We start from the raw sequence: 22,513 nt of genomic DNA, 5'->3' as shown, positions 1-22,513 counted from the left end.
AGTGGAGAAACGCAGCCGGGCGAGACGAACGAAACGTTGTCACCGGTTTCTGATGAGCGGTTACGCGAAGACGAGCTCAAGGTCGAAGCGCTGCCGACAGGGCCGACAGAGAAATCCGGTGAGCTCGTAGCGAATGAAGTTGACGGAGACTGTACCGCCGTCTCGGAGAGCAATGGCGTACCTGAAGTAGATAACGCACTTGCTGAGACGTCCGATAGAGGGCCGTGCGGGTCCGCTGATCGTGTTCATGTGTCGGTCTCGGGTTCAACGATCTCGGCAGAACGCTCAGAATCAGAGGAGACCTCAGAGACGGCTCCCAACAGGATCGCGCACAGTGCGCGAGATAGCGAGGTTTCGCGGGAAACTTTGGACGGCGAGGCTAGCCGGACGAAGCCGCTAGAGCCCCCGGAAACAGAAGGTGTTCCTTCGGGTGCGAGCTCTAACGCGGGCGATGTGGTGACTAAGCCTGCGAGCGGGACACGAGAGACGCGCGAGCAACGAAGGCCGAGCGGCGAGCGGACCGAAAGGTCTGGCAGTAGCTTAGTGGAGCCGCCGACGGTCGAAGCGGGTTGCGTCATCCCCATCGGCAGGGAAACCCATGTGGCCGAGTGTTGCGCGGCGAACTCGATGTTGTCCCCAGTTCGCAATGACTGGCTTGAAAGCAAGGTGGGGCACTTTCACCCGCATTCCAAGCCAGAGGAACGAAGGCGCTCAGGGCGAAAGCGAACGTTCAGAGCTTTCTGCTATGAGCAGAAACGCGATAGGGAAGCATGCGTGCCGGCCGCTATGTTGGCCTTGAAGTCAGCTCCGCGCGACATTAGGGGCGTCAGCTTTGCGAGGCTTGTATATGACCGGGGAAAGAGAACGCGTTTCGAAAGACGAAACTAGCCTGGGGAAGAGCTAGTTGGAACGCTGCGTTCTTCGTTTCCCCGTTCGGACAGTCCGCCCCGTCATGTTCATCTTCGGACTCAAACACGAGCAGTATTGCTTCTCGAAACTAACGCATCGGGTGTTTCGTGGCCTGTCAGATTACGCTCTGGGTAGGAGCAAGTACAGCAATTACGAGTCGTGCTGAGCAGACGCAAATAAGCAGGACTGTCAGTCAAACAGTCAGTGTCACATAGGTTGCGCCAAAGTGACGTAACTAAGGCAGGTGGTTGTGGTAGCACGGCCGACGAAGACCGTCAGTCGTAAAGTGGCCGCAGTCGTAAGCTATCGCCGACCAACGACTAAGTCTGAGATAACGACTTTTTCGGGTTTGACTGGATATGGCTAAGCGTATGTGAGAGATTACTCCACACTGGCTAGTCCGTTAGTGATGCTCTTACAACGACTGAGCCAGTTAAGGTGGAAAGGGCACAAAGTAGGAGGACGCGTTTAAGCGCTGTAACGAGCCTGAGCGAGGAGCCGGTTCTAACGGTCCCCGACTTTTCGAAAGGTTCGTTATTCAGTGCGATCGAGCGATCGTGGCATGGCAGCTGTACTATGCCAAGAGGATGCTACGGCCGGGAACGACAAGTTTTGTACTTCAGCCGCAAGCTAACTTGCAAAGAAGAGGCTTACAACACTTACGGAAAGGAATGTGGCTGCGTCGTGTGGGCAGTGCAGAAGTTTGCGTGCTATGTAGCCGGAAACGCTAACTCAGACGCACTAAGCCGTGCGTTCTAAGTAAGGCTGCGTTCATCCTCCCCGTGTCTTTCGTTTCGTTTCTTCATGAGCAGACTTTAGCGTAGCAGGTAGGTGGGAGCAAAATTATTGCCCTCATTTGCTGCCTCAGTTGATTATTTCCGCACCGCGTGATTTCAAGTAATCAACTTTAGCTAGGATCACTTAATGTCGTGTGTTACGTTTGACACTTAGTGTGAGTTCTTCTTTTAAGAGTTTTACGTCCCGCATGGGTCTCTTGGTGTAGAGGGTCCAAATTTGGGATAGACACTTAGCTGGGAGAGTTGGTCACGTTTTAGAGTCTGGTGTTCTGACGGAGGACAGAGGGTGCTTGCTTGCGCTGGGTGTTGCCTGTTGTCGGTCGGTTCTTTGCAAGCTCCAGAACGATGAGCAACCGGTGCTGAGGACAGACCGGAAGAGCCGGACGAAGCTGGTCGAGACACCTGGGCAGCACGGCGAGGTACCTGTGATCCGGACCTGGCAGGCGGTACCTGTTCAAGGAGAGGAACTTGGTGGAGCACTGGAGGTGTACCTGGATGAGCCTGGCGAACGAGCGCGCCCGGCATCCGCGCCACGTGGAGGCAGCTCGTCTTCACGGCGCATTGTCTGGCGGCGGGGGTGCTGTTGTGCCAGAGCGCCTGGCCCAAAGGCGTTGCACGAGGCGACGCGCCGACAGCGAGGCTGAGTCACGCCTCTCCCTTTGTCGCTGCGGCGCGGCCGAATCCTGCATCTCGAAACGCTGCGGCGCGGCCGACTCCTGCATCTCGAAACGCTGGGGCGCGGCCGACTCCTGCATCTCGAAACGCTGCGGCGCGGCCGAATCTCTCTGCGGAGAACGACCCAAACAAGGGCATGTCGCTACGCCCGGAGGCGAGGTCACGGAGACGGCGGCGGCATCGCTCTCCCTTTCCCCATTGGCGGCGCAGCTGACTCACCGCTTCGCTACCATTCGTCGGAATTCAAACTTCAGGCAGCGAGAGCCCTGATTGGAGCATTTCGAACTTCTTGGGGCCACAACGAACTCCCGGGCTATAAAAGAAGCCCGGAGGCTCTCATCGTCGGCTTTCCTCGGCGGGTTCTCTCCGGCACCAGTCTCTTCGGAAGCACCGAGTGAAAGGGTGCTGTCGCCTTTGTGCGAATGATGTAACTTTTGCTTACCCTGTACATACTGTATATAAATGTTACTTTAAGTTTTCGACGGCTCGAGAACTTCTTCGCTCTGCTCTGCGCCGCGTCGATAGCGGACGGAGCAAGGCAACGTCGCTACACCTCTGACTGCGCTCGGATGGCCAGTCCCAACAGCGGTGACAGCGGCGGGATGGCTGGTTCCCACCATCGGTGACGAGCTGGATGCGAGTCACAACCTTGGCGACCGCCCTGGGATCGTCATTCCCAACAGTGGTGGCAGCGGTGGGATCGTCATTCCCAACAGTGCGCTCGAGGCACGCGTGCACGAGCGCTCGGCATTTTCTCGCTATGTCTAACTACGGACACCATACACAAACGATTTTCTCAACAGCTTTACTGCTACGAAATCGCATATGCGTTGCAATTAGATTCAGCTGGCTCGAACGCAATTACGCGTGCAGCGAAGTCAATGTTCCTTAGCACACGGTACGTTTTTTTTTGTGATCTCACCATGCGGCTGCGGGCAAAAGAATTTTGTTTAGATTCCTGTATTATGCAACACAGCATTCGCTAGGCTGCATGTCCGACGTAAAATGCTTCGGTCATCCTGGCTTTTATTGTTACTTTTCTCTTCCTGAAGTTCTTTTCCGAGCTTTCCACAAACATATTTTATTGAATTTTCGCTTAATCACGTAAGTGCGATAACCATGCATTTTGAAGTGTCGAACTTTCTTTTTGTGGCAGGTTTTTAGATGCGCGCTGCGTCCGTAAACGCAACGGTGCGTCAGCTTCACCGTTAAGAGACTTGCGAAGCGATATGCATCGCTAAAAATTTCAGATACTGGAGCCTGGCTTAGTTTAGGAAAAGCTGCGGATGGGCGAAATGAGTTACGTAGTGATCGTTAATTCTGCTCTCCTCGCCCTTTCCCTTTCTTTTTGCGCTGGTAACGGATTCACGTTGATTGTAGGGTTTAACGCGCCGACGCAACGCAGGCGATGAGGCACGCCGTAGTGGAGGGCTCCGGATTAATTTTGACCACCTGGGGATCTTTAACGTGCGCCGAAATCTCGTTCACACGGGCGTTTTTGCTTTTCACCTCCATCAGAAAAGCGGCCGCCGCGGCCGGGAATCGAACCCGCGACCTCGTGCTCAGCAGCGCAACGCCTTAGCCACTGAGCCACCGCGGCGGGTATAACGGATTCACGTTACCCTATGAATGCACCCTATTGACGTAAATAGTAACTAAATAAAGGCAGCTATGACGCACAACGTGATGAATAACCAACTCATTAGGTTATGCCTTTTGCGGAAACCAAATTGTTAAATTTATTACGTGTGCAAGTTTATGTGCGAGCCTAGTGGTGCCGCAGAATCAATAGCAACTTGTATAACGTATACACACGGGCAAAAATCAAGCAAGGGAACTCCGCTACGGCGTTCCACATAAACGAGTTGTATTTCGGGAACGAAGGCCCAGCTTAACCAAATGCGTGTGAATCTTTTGCAGTCAAGGTCAAGCAAATCAGGTAGTTAACTTTCATCGGTTGGTTTAATGCCACCAATAAAGCTGTCACAAGAACCAATCATTCCTTACGATGTAGTGAATGCGAAAGCATTTTTTTTTTGCCTTGAGCGCTGCGCTGCAACTTAAGCTTGCTCCAACTCTCGCACAGAGTCCCCATAATCAAACTTTTTGTTTATTCGTTTTCTTTTTGTTCTTGAACTGTTTGTTGTTGTCTTGGTTTTGTCAACGCATGAGTTGCCTTCTTCAGGAAGTCGTTTGTATTAACTATGTTTATTTAGCTTTAAGAACATGTGACACCTAGCGTGCTTCCTTTGCCTCGTTGAGTTCGAAATATGAGACAATGGCTGTAGGGTGGGCCACTGTAATAATGACGCTAATGTGTAGTACACATGTTGTTCATTTTTACTTGGCATAATTAGTTCCCCCAGGATTTGTGCAGAATTAGGGACTCCCGTCTGCTCCTATGCATGGGCTCCTAAGGGAAGGCGTGCAGTTCCGGGAAACGGCAAGAACTCGTGTGTTGTTGGAACTACCCCAAAACAAATTGCAGCAAGATAGTGTGCTCAAACGAATACTTAGTCATGGGATGCATTGTCTCAGTAGGGGCGATGGATAACCATGAGTCACGCCTCTATAGTAAATAACATGGGGTCCTACGGTAGGCGTGTAGTTATGGAAAGTCTGAACAGATGCACGGTATTTGACCGTGCCAAAATTGAACTGAATTCCGTTTCCTGAGACGTTTAATTTAGAGACTCATGCCCACGTACCTATATGTATGTTATTGGAAAATTGTGAAATTCGTTTTTGGAACATTTATAGGCAGCATTTGTAAAGAAAAAGGAATTTGTTATATCAACGGACTGAGGAGTTTTGGAAATCTGTACAAATACGTAATGTTTCCAAAATCATGATTGCCACTGGTTCTTAGGGCTGGTTCCACCGGTGGTTCTTAGAGAAAAATCATGTAAAAAACTGCAAAGACATCTGTATGTCTTATCAATATAAATTAATAACTGTTAAAAGTCTCAGCGAGCCTGCGGTCAAAACGAGAAATTTTTGAAAAAACGTTCAGCACTTTAATTCACTCTTTGATGCGTTTGTTCTAAAAATTTCAGCACTATTGAGCACCTACAGCATCATAAAAATGTGCTCCTGAAGGTTAAATACGTTTGAAGGAGCAGCATGGTTGGTGTCACGTCTACCTGAAGGCCTAACTGAAGGCCTAACATCACGAGTTAGGCCTTTTCGGCCAGTCAGGGGTGTAGTTTCGATAAATCTATTTCGCCCTTTTAGCGGCGCTCCAAGGCAAAACCCTTAAAAGTTGTTTTGTGCGTTATCACAAGTAACATTTATCAGCAAAAAAGAATTGCATGTACGAGGCAGTAGAACAAATATTGGAGATTTCTAAAAACACCTAATTATCTCCAAAATGCAGACTCTCTTCATTAGCGTATGTTACGGCAATACCGTCAAACAACTTTTTAGATGTTCTCACGGGCCACAAGTATCAGCAAAAAAAAAACTGCGATATCTCATTAGGGGAGCGAGGTAATCACATATTTGAGAAAACGTGATTTCCCCCTTTTCGTCCGTAAGAGGTATAATTTAGTGAGCCCCTACGCCACGACAGAATTGTACTCCGCAAGGTCTAGCAGTTCAAGGTCTAACAACTCGGCCGGGCGTTGATGCATTAGTTAGTCAGTCGGTCGGTTGAGCGGGCACTCGGTCTGTCGTTCGGTCGGGCGGGTACTTCATTTTATATGTATATATTTTCCACGCATTGCTTAGCTTACGTTTAGTTCAATCTATGATTTCCGTGGTGTTCATGGGGGCATGTTTAGTGGTGGTCCATTCGTTGCACCATGGATTGCTGATGACTGCTTCATAATAGAGTGAACCGCGCAGAATTATCTGTAGGCGTGTACCTTTTTTGTGTTTTATTTCAGAAGAACCCGCTTAGAAAAGGTTCGCGGCCATTAAGAGTACAAGTGCTGCTTTCCACGATTACGGCTTTTTTCACTCAATGGTCTAACTAATGCTTTTGCATCATGAAGTAACCCTACAGTGTAAGCAAATATGGTCTTTTACCATATTTTACCATATGGTCTTTTACCATATTACCATAATCGCTTATAAAAACGGAAACAAAAAAGTGATTGCAACAGTCTCCCCTCCAAACTTTTATACCGTTCTGAGGTCTCTGCCAGAGATTGATTTAGTCTATTATCCGCGAGCGTGTAATTATCATGGTTTGATCTATCACCGATTTGTAAGCGCAGTGCAGCGAGAGTTTCCGCATAATTCTTTGGGAGTGATTTTGGCCACCAGTCGTTTTTACCATTTCCACCGTATATTTAAACAAAACTACTCTTCTTATCATTATACTGAATCTGTTCCTGCAAGCATTACGTAAACTGCACTTGTCATTAACTTTTTATACTTGTGTTTGCGCTCTTCTAATAAAAAAAACATCATACATCACCGGAAACTATATGTGAACACGTAGTATGCAACTAAAACGCAAAACACATCTAAGAGACGTTTATCGAGAAGTTTATCGAGACTTCTGTAGATCTTGTGGAGACGTTTTCTACTCTGTGCTTTAAAGCTGAAGTTTTCTCTGTGGTGAAGTGTGTGGTCCTGCTCTTTACGGCCGTCCAGAAATGAGGCACACTGCGGTTGAGTACAATGAGAAACTCTTTACTCACATCTTCCACGCTGTCACCCGTCCGGCTACACACAGCCACCAGCCAAAAGACACACTCCGTCCCTCCCGAGTCCCGAGTCCCCGCGCGCGGTTCTTCAGAACCCCGCCCCCTCCTTCGCCTCGCTGCCCGCTGCCCGTCGTGTACGCCAGCGCCATCTCTCGTGCCCCGACGTCCCCAGGTCCCGCGGCAGCAAAGCGTGCGCGGGGGAGTCTCGGAGGCCATGCGTGGCCGGTGGGTGGCCGGCGGCGGAGATGGCCCGAGGAGAGAGCTCGCGGCGCGGGGCGCCGAAGCGCTCCCCACATCTCCCCCCCCCCCCCCCCCCTCAAGCCTCGCCCGCCGTCCCCAGAAGCAGCTGGTCGGCGGTCTCCTCCGATAGGTCCATCTCGTCGGCGTCCTCCGGCGTCAGCCTGGGTGACTCGAGCGCGTGCCCCGGGCCGGCGTCAGTGGCCGCCCCCGGAGGGGCCGCAAACAGCTGCCAGGCCGCCCCGCTGTGTACCAGCAGGCTCCTGGGGGCCGGGTCCGGTGCCCCGATGGGTGGGGAGACGAGCGCGGGCCTGCCACCCGCCAGGCCCTGGTTCGCCGCACATTCCAAGGGCTCCCCGGACACCAGGCCGCGTGCGACGGCCGTGAGCAGATCGGGGCGGGTGGCCATCAACACCCGCACGGCCGCCTCCTCGAGCCCGGCGGTTAGCCCGGACGGCGCCGACCAACGAAGGCCGGCCGCGCCGGCAGCTGCGGCCCGCGCCGCCCTCTGGTTCCTCGCCGTCCGCTCCAGGTGCAGGGCGCCGATCCTGTGGGCGTCCCAGCTGACGACGAGGGTGCCGCAGGTGCCGCACAGCGCCCTCCGCTCCTCCGCGGAGAACGCCGGCGGCGGCTCGTCGTCCCGCTCCGCCAGCGTCAAGCCGCGGAACGGTGGCGGCACCCCCTCCGGGTCGTCCCCGCGCTCGGGCCGGGCCTGGTCCCTCCAACGCGACCGCGCGCAGTGAGACACTGCCGCGCCGTCCGCGACCACCGTCCAGGTGGCCGCGCTCCGCAGCTTCTTCGTTCCGGGGGGGTCGACGACGCTGGGCCCGCCGCCGTGGCCCGGGCACCCCTGACCACCCCCCCCCCCGGCCATTAGGTCTGACGCTGCCGGGCGGAGTCCGCGGCCGCTCCCCCCCTTGGTGGGCCTGGTTGCCGTTGCCGGCGGGGGCCACCGCCGACGCTTGCTGGGGTTTGAACCCGGAGGGGGGTTGGGACCCCGCCGAGTGTTATTCTTTCTGCCACCGCGGTTCCTGCAACGAACGGAGGTGTTACGCGCAGGCGCGAGCTCTTACCTCGGCCTGAAATCGTAGCGATGGATGTGAGCCCTATCGCCGATCCTTCTGACAGTCGGAGGGGGACTCCCCCTTTCATCATCGCCAGTGCGAACATGATAGGCCTTGAGATCGCTAACGTGCACAGGACCCACCAGATCGTCGCTTTCAAGCGACTGCATCTCATACGTGGGCAGAGTCGTCTGCGCCGTAATTCTGTATGGCCCTTGCCATTTGTGTGCGAGCGCTGCAGTGAAACCGCGTGCAGCGTTGCTGAGTGGGTGCGTTCTCCTTAGCACTAGGTCACCGATGTTGTACACAAGGTGACGACGGCCTTTGTTATACTGCTCGGCTTGCTCCATGCGCGCCACGTCGAGGTTCTCCCGAGCCGTGCGTTGCGCTGCCCAAAGGCGTTTCCGGAGCCTAGCCGCGTACTGCGACAGAGAAGGGGTGTTACCCGCCGCCGCGTACTGCAGTGCATTTTTGATTGGAAAAGCGATCTCTCTACCGAAATTTAGGTAACCTGGTGTCAAACCTGTTGACCTATTTACGGTAGTCCTAGTCGCGAAAGCCAGCTCAGGCAAACGCGCGTCCCAGTCCTTATGCTCCTTGGTTGTCGCAACCAGCATGCACTTCAGGTTCCTGTTCACCCTCTCAGTGATGTTGCTCTGAGCATGATAAGGACTCGTTTTCCTGTGCCGAATGTGCAGCGCTCGACAACAGTCTGAAAAGACTTTGCTTGTGAAATACGAAGCATTGTCAGTGATCAGGTCGGATGGGAAGCCGAAACGAGCGAATGTCTCCAACAGCTTCACTACGATCCGCTCCGACGCTAGCTTTCTAAGGCGAAACAACTCCACCCACTTAGAAAAGTGGTCCGTTACAACCAGGATGAACTGGTTTCCTCGCGCGGATCGTGGGAGGGGTCTCATTACGTCACACGCTACAATCTGCCATTGGTAGCTGCTTTCCACCGGCTTCATGAAACCCACAGGCTTCCCAGCGCGCGGCTTCGCTACCTGGCAAAGAGGGCAAGCGCGGGAATAGCTCAGCACGTCTCTCCTCATGCCTGGCCAGGTCGCGACACGGCATAACTTGTCGTAAGTCTTACTGCCGCTGCCATGTCCTGCCAGCGCTGAGTCATGAAAGTACCGCATGAACCGTTTCCGCAACTTCCTCGGGACCACGACTCGAAAGGGGGATGAAACCGCCTCTTCGTCGTCCAGTTGGGGAATGTAGCGAAGTAATAAGCCATCGTCGCCCAGCAGATACGCGTCAAACCCCTCAGCGTTACCGGTGCAAGCTACGCCGCTCGTTAGCCTTTTCAGCACCCGCTGGCACAGACCGTCTGCTTTCTGGGCCTCAATGAGCTCTTCCTTACTCACTACCTCCCCCCAAGACAGATTCCTTTCTGCCTCTGTTCTCGGGGGACGAGAAATCGCCGCTGCGAGATGCCGCTTTTCTTTCTCTTTGCGGCCGGCCTCGACTCCTCCGTCCGGCCCTTTCCTCCCCCTCTCGGGGCGGCGCGCGCCGCCGATGAAACCGCTCAACTCGGCGCGGGCGCTCCCGCCGCCTCCCTCGGGGCTGCTCGCCGCGCGTGCACCCGCCTCCAGCGGCGCGCGCGACAAAGCATCGGCTACCTTGTTGGTGCAGCCTCGGCGGTACTCGATTGTGTACGCGTAACGTTGCAACGTCAGCGCACACCTCGCGAGCCTGCCTGCGGGGTTTTTAAGCCCCTTCAGCCACGTCAGTGCCTGGTTATCCGTCTGCACGGTGAAAACCGCTCCATCTAGGTACATGTCGAACTTCGACAATGCGAACATGATAGCCAAGCACTCCTTTTCGGTTACGGAGTAATTCCGCTCCGCCGGTGTGAGCGCGCGGCTCGCGAAAGCGACTGGCCGCAGCTCGCTCTCGTGTTCCTGCAACAAAACAGCTCCCACACCGTAGTCACTAGCGTCTGTCTGCAAAACAAACGGTTTGTTCAGGTCGGGAAGGCGCAAACTAGCGGTGTCCGCTATTGCGAAAGCCAAAGAAACGAAAGAATCCTCTTGTTCCTTTTCCCAGACCCCCTTTATGTTCTTACGCAACAGCTTGTAAAGAGGCCGTGCGAGTTCCGTACAGTGCGGTATGAACTGCCTGTAGAAAGCAACCATGCCCAAAAACCTTTGCAGGCTTTTCACGTCTAGTGGTCGAGGGTAACTAAGGATGGCCTGCAGCTTCTCATCGTTCGGTCTCAGGGTACCATTGTCCACGACAAAACCCAACAGATCGACCTTAGATGATGCCAGCTGCACTTTCCTTGGGTTGATCGTCAGACCGGCCTTCCTCATGCGTTCCAGGACGGAACTCAAGTGCACGAGGTGCTCCTCAAAAGTCTCAGAATAGATCACCACATCATCCAGGTAGGCCATCGCATAGTTGTACCTCGCGTCCCCCGAGACAATGTCCATCAGCCGCATGAACGAACTAGGAGCGTTCGACAAGCCAAACGGGAGTCGAGTAAATTCGAAGAGCCCGCGGTGGCAGGTGAATGCGGTCTTTTCGATGTCAGCTTCGGACATTTGAATTTGCAGGTACCCTCTGCTAGCGTCCAGCACAGTGAAGTAGCGAGCGTTGCCCAGCTGATCTATCACCTACTGAATGCTCGGAAAAGGGTACGCATCTCTCTCGGTCAGTGCGTTCAGCTTTCTGTAGTCTACGCACAGTCGTACTGAACCGTCTTTCTTCAGTGCCAAGACTACAGGAGATGCCCAGCGGCTTCGTGAGGGTCTCACTGCGCCTGTCTCGATCATTTCATCTAGTGCGCAGTCGAGGAGCTTCCTCTTATGGGCACTTATCGGCCTCGGATTGAACCGGAATGGCCGAGCATCACTCGTGTCTATCTCGTGCTCTAGCACATCTGTCAAGCCAGGTCTCTCGGTAAAGCAATCCGAAAAGGGGAGCAATGTATCCGCCAACACTCGGCGCTGATCGTCGGATCCTGCAAAAGATGCGACAATCGCCTCGACCTCGGCACTCATTTTCCTGACGCATCCCTCTGGCCCTCAGCGGCACAGTAGAGATTGCTTGCCGGCTGAGGTCGTAAACCGGGCGTCGGCGTGTTCGCGAAAGGAAAGAACCGGGTTAGCGCCCCGAAATGGTAGCCGTTCCTCCCCATGTCGAGCACGATGCCCTCCTTTGAAAGGAAGTCTCTCCCCAGTATGACCGAGGTAGACAAGCCAGGCAGGTAAACAAAACGCTGCCTGCGCTTCTTGCCTTCCAAAGTGAGCGTAAGTCTAACGGCTCCCTCTGCTTTCGCTGACCCTGCTGCTAAGCTCAAGGGTGTCCCAGCGGACCTGACCCGGATTCTTCTTTTCCGGCAGGCTTCGAAGATTTCGTCCCCGATGAGAGAGACCGTCGAGCCCGTGTCGACCAGTGCAAAAAGTTCTTGACCGACTAATTGCACTCGCATGAATGGAGCAGACGAAGAGGGGTCACCCTGCGCCCTGCATGCGGAGGGGGCCTGTTGCCCGTCGACGCCAGCTTCGGGGTGCCCTGGGGGCTCCCTCGCGCACCCTCTGCCTGGCCCCCTCTTCTCGCTTCCCGCCGGCGACGACGAGCCACTGCCCTTCACCGTCGCCGGCGATCCGAGTTTCCCTGCGTGCTACGCATTTTCTCGGGGCATTGACGGGAAAAGTGGCCAGGCTTGTGACAGAACCATCACAAACGGGCCGCTTCGTCCTGCTGCCCCCTTCCTACGCCTGCGTTGTTTCTTTCCGAGGAGTTTGGGAGGCCGCCATTCGCTGCCCCTTGTCCTCGAAAGCCGGCGTTTTGCCGAGGGGCCGATCGGCGGTCTTCCAGCCCCGAACGGCGCCTTTGCTCGGGTCTAGCGCCCTGAGAGTGGCGGAGTTCCCCACTGCAGTCTCTTGCCTCACGGCCATTGTTTCGGCCTGATGGGCGCTAGCCACCGGCGCTCCTGACCAAGCGCAACCCGGTTCGAGCGATTCTCCGGGCCTCGGCGGCAGCCTGTAGCGCAGCTCGGCGAGCAGATCCGCCTGAACTATGCGCGCTTCCTGTGCGAGGGCCTCGAGGTTAGGAAAACTCCGACCCCCCAAGTGCGGTCTAAAACGCGGGTGGCATTGCCTGCACACCCGTGCTACTTTGTCCGCGTCGGCTGCCGCTGGGTCGGCCCGTTCGTAGAGCTCCTGCATCGCCCGCACGTACTCGAGGATGCTCTCCTAAGGGTGCTGCGTGCGAAGTGCAAGCTCGTCCCTCATACGGTGTTCGTAATCGGGTGGTAGGAACTCCGCGCGGAATCGGTCCTTGAAATCTGCCATCGACGTGAACGCCGGCTGGCAGCGCCTCCACCGCGCAGCGGTTCCCACCAGTGCTACGGGCAGGACTTGCCTCAGCACATCCTCCTCCGATGCGCCCAGCGCCGTTCGGTAGGAATCGAGTTGTTGAAGGAACTCGTACACCGATTTCGCGTCACCGTAGCCGGAGTATGAGGGGACCTCAACGTTAAGGCGCGGCCGCGAACCTGACGCTACTGGGGCCGCGGCGGGGGCCACCGGCGCCGAACCGAGCGTTCGGGTAATCTCCGCGAACATCGCGGTCATCTGCCTCATCATGGAGGCGAGATCAGCGGGCTGCGACTGCTCAGCAGCCTCCCGCACAACGGCGTCCGCCGCCGCGTCTTCCCCCGAGCCCTGCGGGCTCTCCTTTTGTCCCGTCTCACTCCTTGTGGTCGGGGCCATCGCGAGCGAACTATGTCTACAACGCCAAACTGCACACACACCGGTACAAAACACTCCGCGCTAGCTACTTACGCAACGCGACAAACAAACCACATTCGGAAATCTACAACGGGAACAGAAGCATCCAGACAATATATGACGAAAACTCAAGAAAACACACATCAAGATACGAAAAAACTGCCATAGGCACGCATCAGAATACACGAACGACTTCTTCTCAAGCGCTACATACCTTCCTACAAGCCTACAAGACGCTACGTATATATACCCACGGTGTAATGTAGTCACCTAAGCCGTTACATAAACAGAGAACGAAGAACGCAAAAAAACCTTCAGACTTTCGCAGCTACCGTGAAAACTAAACTAAGAAACCAAAACGCCGCCATCCAACAGATTTACCATACATGCATCTATACGGCGGAAAGGTCCGTGAAGCCTAGTGCCCAAAATGGCGCTTCCTTTCCGGAACAAAGGAATGCCGGCTCAAACCGCAGTGGGCCCCTTCCCGGCAGCCTCAGAGAGCAAATGTCCACTGGTGGGCTTGAAATCAGCCCCACGTTCGGGCGCCAGATGTGGTCCTGCTCTCTACGGCCGTCCAGAAATGAGGCACACTGCGATTGAGTACAATGAGAAACTCTTTACTCACATCTTCCACGCTGTCACCCGTCCGGCTACCCACAGCCACCAGCCAAAAGACACACTCCGTCCCTCGCGAGTCCCGAGTCCCCGCGCGCGGTTCTTCAGCACCCCGCCCCCTCCTTCGCCTCGCTGCCCGCTGCCCGTCGTGTCCGCCAGCGCCATCTCTCGTGCCCCGACGTCCCCAGGTCCCGCGGCAGCAAAGCGTGCGCGGGGGAGTCTCGGAGGCCATGCGTGGCCGGTGGGTGGCCGGCGGCGGAGATGGCCCGAGAAGAGAGCTCGCGGCGCGGGGCGCCGAAGCGCTCCCCACAAGTGTAGGATATGTCCTGTAATGCACGTACTTTGGTGTCGATTAAAATGCTGCTTCGGAGAACAAACAAATAAAAATGAAATTCCCTAGCTGAGAACACAGTGAGATTCTTTCGATCTTTTCTTCCTTAGAAGATGGAAATAATTCTTAACTTGTTCAACAAAAATATTCCTTTGTATTAGCAAAAATATTGAAAAAATAAATATTCGAGGAATAGGCCTCTATATCAAACGCACTCAGCAGTACCTGCAAAAGCGAGCATGATTTCTTCAAATTACTTTTGCTAGACATTTAAACTTCATTCGGCTTTGAGCTAGCCATGTGAGTTGTGTGACGGTTGTTGAATGCACCTTAGGGAAAGAGAAATTATCTCGGGATGAGGTTTGTACTGCCCTACTTTTTTCTGTTCATATCAAGTAATCTAAAACCGATATGGTTTTAAGAAAACTAATAGCGACGCCAACATGTATCGAGCCTGTATTGATTGCTTGAACAAACTTTAATCATACAGTAAATTCTGCAGCTTGAAGGCATCCCTAAATGTAGAGGTGGACAGATTTTTGTTTAAGTATAATTATGAATGGTTAGGAATCAACGTTACGTTTTCGAATTCCAATAATAGGGCTGGAAACATTTAAGCATCGACATTGCAGACTAACCTATCTATTTATTTCCCCTGACTTACTGCTTCCTTGTTTTTTTTCCTTGCTGTATACCGGCATTCTCTTTTCCTAACTATTGCGGGGCAGTTCGCACTAGAGACTCGAAGACTAAAAAAATTTGTGCCCTTCCTCTCTGTGAAAAAAAAACAGTGTCGAACGAAGCGCTGCACGACTGCACGTTTTGTTTATCGTCAGCGCGGCAGACAGACTCCCTCGATGGGTTGCGTGACGCGCATTTCTTGTGAAAGGTTGCCTCGAAAGCGCGTCATCCCTATTTCATATTTGCCGCGCTTTCGAGGCGCTTTTTCAAAGAAAGTGCTACGAGTTGTGCCGCGCCTCCGGCAGATGGCGCCACCGGTTCCGCGACCGAGAGAAGACGCAGTGAAACATCCCCCTCGCGAGGGGCACGATCAAATGCAGAGCATTTCCGGGGGCGCACGACGTTAAGTAGTTTGCGTTACGTTAATGTTGTTGCGCTTGTGACAACTGCTGACGAGAGAGCGCTCGTCAGCAGTAATTTGAATGAGTCAACGATATAAGGCGCGTTCGTAGCGTCCCATTCTGTGACGGCTTTGTGGCGCAGTGGGTAGAGCACCATGTACATTGCGTTCCGCCCGCAGGGTCGAGGGATCGAAGCCGGGCGCCGGATAGTATTTTTTTTATATAGTAGGGAGGGGTGCGGTGAGGACTACGGACGTCAACACGGGTGACATCGTGAGTTACTGAAATGCTCTGCATTTAAAAGGATGACCTGCAAAGCCGGACGCATTTACCAGACTGCACGAAACAAAACACGTTTATCGTAATTTGAGATGGAACATAGTTCCTAGGCAATTAGCTAAATGAACCTCAGAAGGATCCAAGCATTCTCCCTCCCTCCCGCGTAGTAAGCATATTACTGTTCATGTAAGGCCGGGGTGAGACTGTTCCGCAACTGTCGTAATCACTTTAAAGAATGACGTCATTTCACGTCTCAGGCAACCGAACTGCGTGACACGCCCATTTTTTATGTCCATAGATCACGATACGGCTTCTGCGTCGGTAGTATGAACATAGCCTAAGACAAAAACCCAATCCGCTCTAACAGTGAGGACTTCGGACAGGTTCCATTGGGTGCATAACGTCCGCGTTTAAATTTCTCACGAGCACAACGGACATGACATTCATCAGTATGGGTATGAAACCTATAGCTGCGTGTGCACGCCCTTCTCCTCCCTCCCACTATTCCCCACTTCAACCCTGCGCACGCATAAACCGGAAACAGGTCATATGCGCGTGCTTAGAAGTGACAGACGAACTCCAAAATATCGCCTGAAAGCCCTCTGAAGACGTGACATTGGCTCATGCCGGCGTTACAAGCGGGCAAGTCGCTGTTCATCCGGGAGGGCTTTGCCGCTACTCGACGAGCTGAACTTGAGGCGGCAACGGTTACACCAGCAGCCTTCCGTTGTTTCTACCCCTATGCACGCGTGTGTTCTGGCCACGGAGCAAGAATAAAACAGGAGGGAAACCAGGCCTTCTAGCGCGGTCATAGGTTAAGCTAGCGGCATCTGCCACGGTTGAAGAAACTGCGCGGTGGCCACGATAGGCCTTTCACTGCGCTGCCACGGAGTGAATTGAGGCCGCTATCATTTCCTCCATCAAGTACCGCTACCCTCTCCTTCGACATAGCAGCGACGAAGCTGTGCAGCCCGCTTTGAATATCTTTGTGACATTATCTGGTCACTAGCTAGCTTTCTTGCCCGGCTCCAACTACACTTTAGCAATAAAAAACATGCCATAAGCATGTGTCCTCATTGGTAAATTTTTTATCTTCAAGATTTATAATAGGCGAATCTCCAACTATGTCAAAATCGCCTTGAAATCGCCCTGTCGCCAGAGTGTGCTTCATATTTTATTAAGAAACATTTTTCAGGCGTTTCCAGGCTACTCGATGAGCTTACGTGGGAGCAGGATACGCACATTGGCCATGTGAGCACCTGCCTTTCGTCAATTCAGTTCCGGGCAGCCACGTGTTGCGTACTGTGGAATCTCTAATTAAAATTTGAAGCATTTGTACAATTATTAATGGGCTCGTAACCTATTCCAGAACTTCACGATCTTTGGCAAGACAATGCACTTTCAGAAATACGTTGAATGACTTTTATACGCCTTGAAAAAAAATCCAAAATCCTTCTTTTTGAGCCTCTGCTTTCGCGACATTTCGAGTCTAGACCAGCGTTGAATAATGCACCGGATCATGTGTTCAGCGCAGTTACCAATTGTTAGCTTTTATATCAAGGTATATCTTCAAATATAAATTTTTAGATATGTTTACTGATGTTTGAACGAGTGTTTTTCCTTTGAAAGAAAAATTTATTGAAAATGCACGCCCAGATGATAAAAATTAAGTCTCCGTAACTGAGCCACCCCCTCGCAAAAGGCAGCGCGCCACAGGAGGAGGAGGAAAAACTTTATTGTGAGCCTGGTGATGTGGGAGTGGCTCCTCAGTCCAGGAGACCATGGGACGACCTTGCTGTCTCAGCCCTGGAAGGCAGCGGGCAGCGCGTGCCTGATTTCCGGACGAGCGCGTGCGCTTTCCAGCTGCCGCTGGAAAACGTGTGCGCTGGTGGTATTTTTCGCCTGTGCAGGCGGTGTTTTTCGTTCGTTTTGGCGCTGCTTTGCGCGTGCGCTGCCGCGGGATTACGCTACTGCTGGGACTGGCGCTACAGCAGCATATATGGGAAATATACAAGATTCCCTTTTATTGCCTCTTCATATATTTACACAGGACATCCAAATGTTGCCAGCTCTCGTTCGTGGATGTGGCACTGTACTGTCCATGCACACATGCTTCCTTTCTATAATATCCATCGCAGCAGACGTATTCCAAGATCCCTTGCTTGTAGGTTGTCTTCGCGACTATGCAGGATCCCACAACAGGAGCCCATAAATCGCGCAGACCCGTTGCTAATTACGGTGTACCTTGCGGTGTAACATATATTTAGCTCTTTGAAAGACACCCTATGGCTGTTAGGTACAATTTACCTTTATATTGCCAAAGAAAGTACCTGCTACAGCAACAGGTAACATTCCAAAGATGAAATAAAAGAAAAGGTTGATTTACCAACTTCTAATTCTCTTATAGAATCACACACGGTCATGACTCTGTGATCTGTTTCTTACTAAATTTCTTACTAACCGGGACTTCAAAATTACAGCAGGATTTTTAAGTGATGTGTTGAACAAGGAATAAACAAATCGTACTATGCCAACTCATGATTGCACATAGAGTCATTTCAGGTGACATAGTGAAGGTGCTTGCTATCGCCAACTGGCCGATCGACGAACAAGCCGACTAGAAAAGTCCTGATGGTATTGCGTGGCACTCACATGGCAGCAGCGGCAAAAACCAGCAACTTCCTAAGCAACATTTTTTTCCAACACAGGTGCAGCTATCAAGTGCTTGGCCGCTGTCGGTGGTTTTATCGACGGACACGCCGCGGGGGCTCAGTGGTTCAGGCGTTCCGCTGCTCAGCACGATGTCGCGGGTTTGATTCCCGGCCGCGGCGGCTACTTTTCTGATGAAGGTGAAACGGAAAAACACCCGTGTGTACGACATTTCGGCGCACGGCAAAGATCCCCAGGTGGTCAAAATTAATCCGCAGCCCTCCACTACGGTGAGCCTCATCCCCTGCGTTGCGTCGGCGGGTTAAACCGAACCTTCAATCAATTTCATCGCCGGGCCATATCTGCATTAGTGGACGTGGCTCGTCGCCTGGCTGATAAGTTGCTGAAGAGTGGGGCACCCAACCAGCAAACTTCTTTAACACACGTCACTGACCAGTGACGTCCCGGAACGCCAACTGGCCGATCGACGAGCAAGCCGACTAGAAAAGCCCCGCTGGACTTCGTGGAGCTGATTTGGCAGCAACGGCCGCAACCGACCACTTCCTAAGCAATGCATTTCTCCAACACAGGTTGGTTTCCTTTTTTAAAAAGCTTTTTTTTCTTTCTGTCTTGTTGCCGCAGCTGCCAAGCGAAGTGTCTGCATGTCGTCTTTTGAGTTGCCTCCAGATCTCTCAAAGCTCATCAAGGATCTATAACTAGATATACAAGAGATGCGTGGCGTCATAAACAAAGAGCTCCGGAAAGACTCCAAAGAACTTGAGTTCTCTATCGTCTTTTTCAGTGAACAATTTGACAAAATGGCAACGCGCTGTACAAAATAGAAAACGAAAACGGTGGCTTTAAAAAAGGAAATGCCTCTCTTTCAGGGCAATGCAAAGCACTGCAGCAATCTGGAACTTACACAGAGTAACGAATGACTCATAGCAGTATTCAGGCAACCGCAACATCGAGATAAAGGCATCCTGTTTGATGAAAATAAAAACCTTCCTGACCTCCTGAAAAAGCTGGGCGATGTCATCAGAGAACCAATAACCCCAGATGACGTAGACGTGTGCCACCATGTGCCCAGAAGGGACGAAGGATGCCCGAACAATGTGGTCCAGTTTAGGTCACGCACAAAACGTAATGTGGTATTGGAAAAGGCACGCAAGTGGCGCGTTAACATTTCCCAGCTCAGTTCTTCAGACGTACCTCCAATATACCTCAATGAACACTTGAGCCCTGCAGTGAAAAAGCTGATTGGTCAAGTCGTTGCAAAGAAGCATGAAAAGTGGTAGAAATACGCCTGGATAAAAGGGAAAATGTACCCACGGAAAAGCGACACAACACATTTGTTGCGCGTGACTTGTGCTCGCTCTCTTGAGAAAATGCAGTAGGCTTCTGCTGAATAATTCCACTGGCACCGTTACCCGGCGAATGTAGCAGACAAAACATTTCGCAGTGATGGTGTGTCTAAACTTTATGAAATGAATAAACCATCAACCTGTTTTCTACACATAAACGCATGGTCTCCTCGTGAAAAGGAAGAAAATCTCACTAATTTTGTTTCCTATTTCCGATTTTCTTTTGACGTAATATTGCTCACCGAAACATGGTATCATAACGACAAAGTTTGGAAACAACTCCGTTACACAACTTCTTTGTTGTCAGTGTTTATGTATTTCTATAAAACTGTTATAAATGTATATTGCGGGATTGTTTTGAGTGCGTCATTATTTTTTATTTTGTTTAGAATACAAAGCTTATTTTCCTTGCGTGACTGTGATTGTGTGACTGTGACTCATTCATTGTTACGGAATAAAAAACTGATCAGGTTGGATGCTGCTGCTAAGCGTCTTGTACATTTTTATCATGTACTTTGAATTTTATTTTGTAGCTTAAACAAATGTTACTACCTTCTGGTAGATGTACTCTAAAATTAGAAATAACAGAGCAACCCAAGCCTGTCTGAATGGTTATTTTTTCTTTGCTCCTGGCAATTTACTCATGAATAGCAAATAAAGCTTGATTGACCTTTTCCATGTTGAATGCTGTGCAAGCTACCGAAAAATAATGCCTCCCATACGCGGCACACTCAGTGTGGCTGATGTGATGCATTTTGCCCCTTCCGTGGCATTCACAAGCATGGACGGGTATTTTTTTTCTCTCAACTGCTGGAGCATTTAGGAGTGCTCGTCAAAATTCATCTAGGTAAGCCTTCACATTCAATTTTAATTTCGAAAAAAAACATTGGTCGGATGAAAGAAAAGGCTGTACGGCGGCAGTCCTCGAATTCTGTCCTGGGTCATGGCCAAAGCCGGCACTTCAGCACGGCAATGGGCTGGAGCGTTGTCAAAGGTGAAGACGGCATTGCCGTTGGGGTCATGTTCTCGTGCTTGCTGCAGTAATTCTTCAAGAAATTCGTTGAGGTCGGCCCAGTGTAGCTTGTCGGCTATACTCCAGTGAATGATGCTGTTAGCCTACATTAAAAGCAGGATGTTTGTTTCCCCTTCGGCGCCCGCCACAAGTTTTAGAGCTGAAGCACCCTCTTTGCTCGGCAAAGTAAAACTCCATGTGCACCACACATTAAAATTGGTCTCATTAATGTAGTAGCATTATACTATCATCCCTACCTTCAGCAACGATTATGCGTACTCACGGCGCTTCACTGTAAGCAACTTCAGCGAATTGCCATAGCTGTCTAATAAGGGGTTTAGGCAGGAGAAACTAATCTGAAGGCATGGCAAGGCTTTGTTGAGAGCAGACTGAATCGGAGAAAGCGTGATATGCCTGTGGTTGCCAGCATTATTAGTCAGCACTTGCAGGACAGCCGCATCGAAAACCTGTTCAACAACCATGATTCTTGGCGGTGGTTCATTGGTCCATTGCTGCAATAAGTGTAGCCGTCTTGACAAGTATACGCCAAGCATCTCGAAGAGAAGCTTCAAGTCACGACCGCCCCGATACACGCCAAGGACTCAGGATGGGTCGAAATTTGAAATAGAGATCTCTGCACTAGGAGGTTTTTTCAGTGTTCCATGAAAACGTTCTCTTACCATTCTCTGTGAACTAATTTATCCGTAGAGATTACAGACATTCACTAACATGCGGCGGCCAGAAGAGCTTTCTCTCGGTGCCTGGCATCTATATCGTCAGCACGCGTATACCCAGGAAAATTCCTTTGGTAGAGCACAATTCTTAAATGCCATTGTTTTTCAATTTTGAATCGATGTGTTTTCGCAGTGTTAGCTTTTTTTCTAATACTCGTTGAGAAAAAGAGCCGGAAAGTTAAGGCTTAGCGCCTTCAGCAGGAAGAATTGCTGCAGACACCATCACGCCCTTATTGTGCGGCGATTCTGCCTACTCAAAGCGCTTTGACGTGACTTTACAGCTGTTTTTCGCGACCAGTATTAGAAAACAACAGCTTACACTGCAAAAAAAAACATTTATTTTAAGAATTTAGGACTTATAAGGCATTTAAGAATTGTGTTTTAAAGCAAATCATTCTGGCTCAACAAGCCAACAGTTATTTCGTGGCGTGCAAGACAACAAACTCTTAACGCGTCGAAGGCGGTAACGGAGGGAGTGGGGCTAAGGGTTTCACTCACAGAGCACACTAGAGATGGCGCCGCGAATTTGCCCAGCGTTCCCCGCGCGGAATTGCCATCTCGCCACCGGCTGCGGCGGCGGTACGACTTCGTCGCCTGCTACACCGGCGGTTGTTTTGGGCCTGTTTTGGTGCAGCTTTGCGTCCATTGCGCGGTGCCTTCGCATGGATTGACTAACTTGTTCGACAGCACCTCCAGGTTAACCTGCGCCCGACGGAATTAGCTGGTCGTACGCAAACGTGCGTTAAGCATTAGTTTGAAGGGGGGAAATAAAATGTACAAACCCCATACAGACACATTGCCGCTAGAGAAACGCTACCTTTTGCGCACCGCTTGCCACGAATGGAACACCGTTTTTAATTTGGTGATTACAAATTGGGTTGTGTTTTAAGAGGTATTACAAAAGGCGAAAGCAACAACAGGTTTTGATAAATAGGAATTATGAAAGTTCCGTCAGCTTTCTCGCAATTCTCAAACTTACTAGACTGACTACACTCTTTATTCTGGATCCACATAGATACACTTAGAAACTCTAACTTTCTTCGCAAAAAAGTACCAGTTATATATTTGGAACCGCGTTCCACATACCCTGAAAATAAAGTGTAACAGTGCACCTTATATTCTTGCAAATAAATTATCTGAATCAGCGTTCCAGATAAAAGTATATGGATCACTGTTCCAAATAAATGGGTAGTTTAGATAACTGGGACACTGATCCACTTAAAATAATTCTGGATTTATCCATTGCACCGTTCCAGGTACCTTCAGACCAGCTGTTTATATCAAACGGTGTTCCTATAGACGTCTGTGGGACTCCAATTTTTCAATATTTCTGCTTTCCTGTGAGTATAAACCGAGGTCATA

The 22,513-nt window shown here is 51.4% G+C and overlaps 1 pseudogene; it reads right to left on the bottom strand.

Moving 5' to 3' along the window:
- Positions 1-12,062: 12,062 nt before the first annotated feature.
- Positions 12,063-13,064, bottom strand: LOC144164858 (uncharacterized; annotated as a pseudogene).
- Positions 13,065-22,513: the final 9,449 nt, after the last annotated feature.

This window comes from Haemaphysalis longicornis, unplaced genomic scaffold (genome assembly GCF_048455015.1).
Source record: "Haemaphysalis longicornis isolate Haplotype H1 unplaced genomic scaffold, Haemaphysalis longicornis Haplotype H1 scaffold_14, whole genome shotgun sequence".
Taxonomy (NCBI): Eukaryota; Metazoa; Arthropoda; class Arachnida; order Ixodida; family Ixodidae; genus Haemaphysalis; species Haemaphysalis longicornis.
Note: the sequence above shows the minus strand (reverse complement) of the source record. Positions and strands in the feature narration are given on the sequence as shown.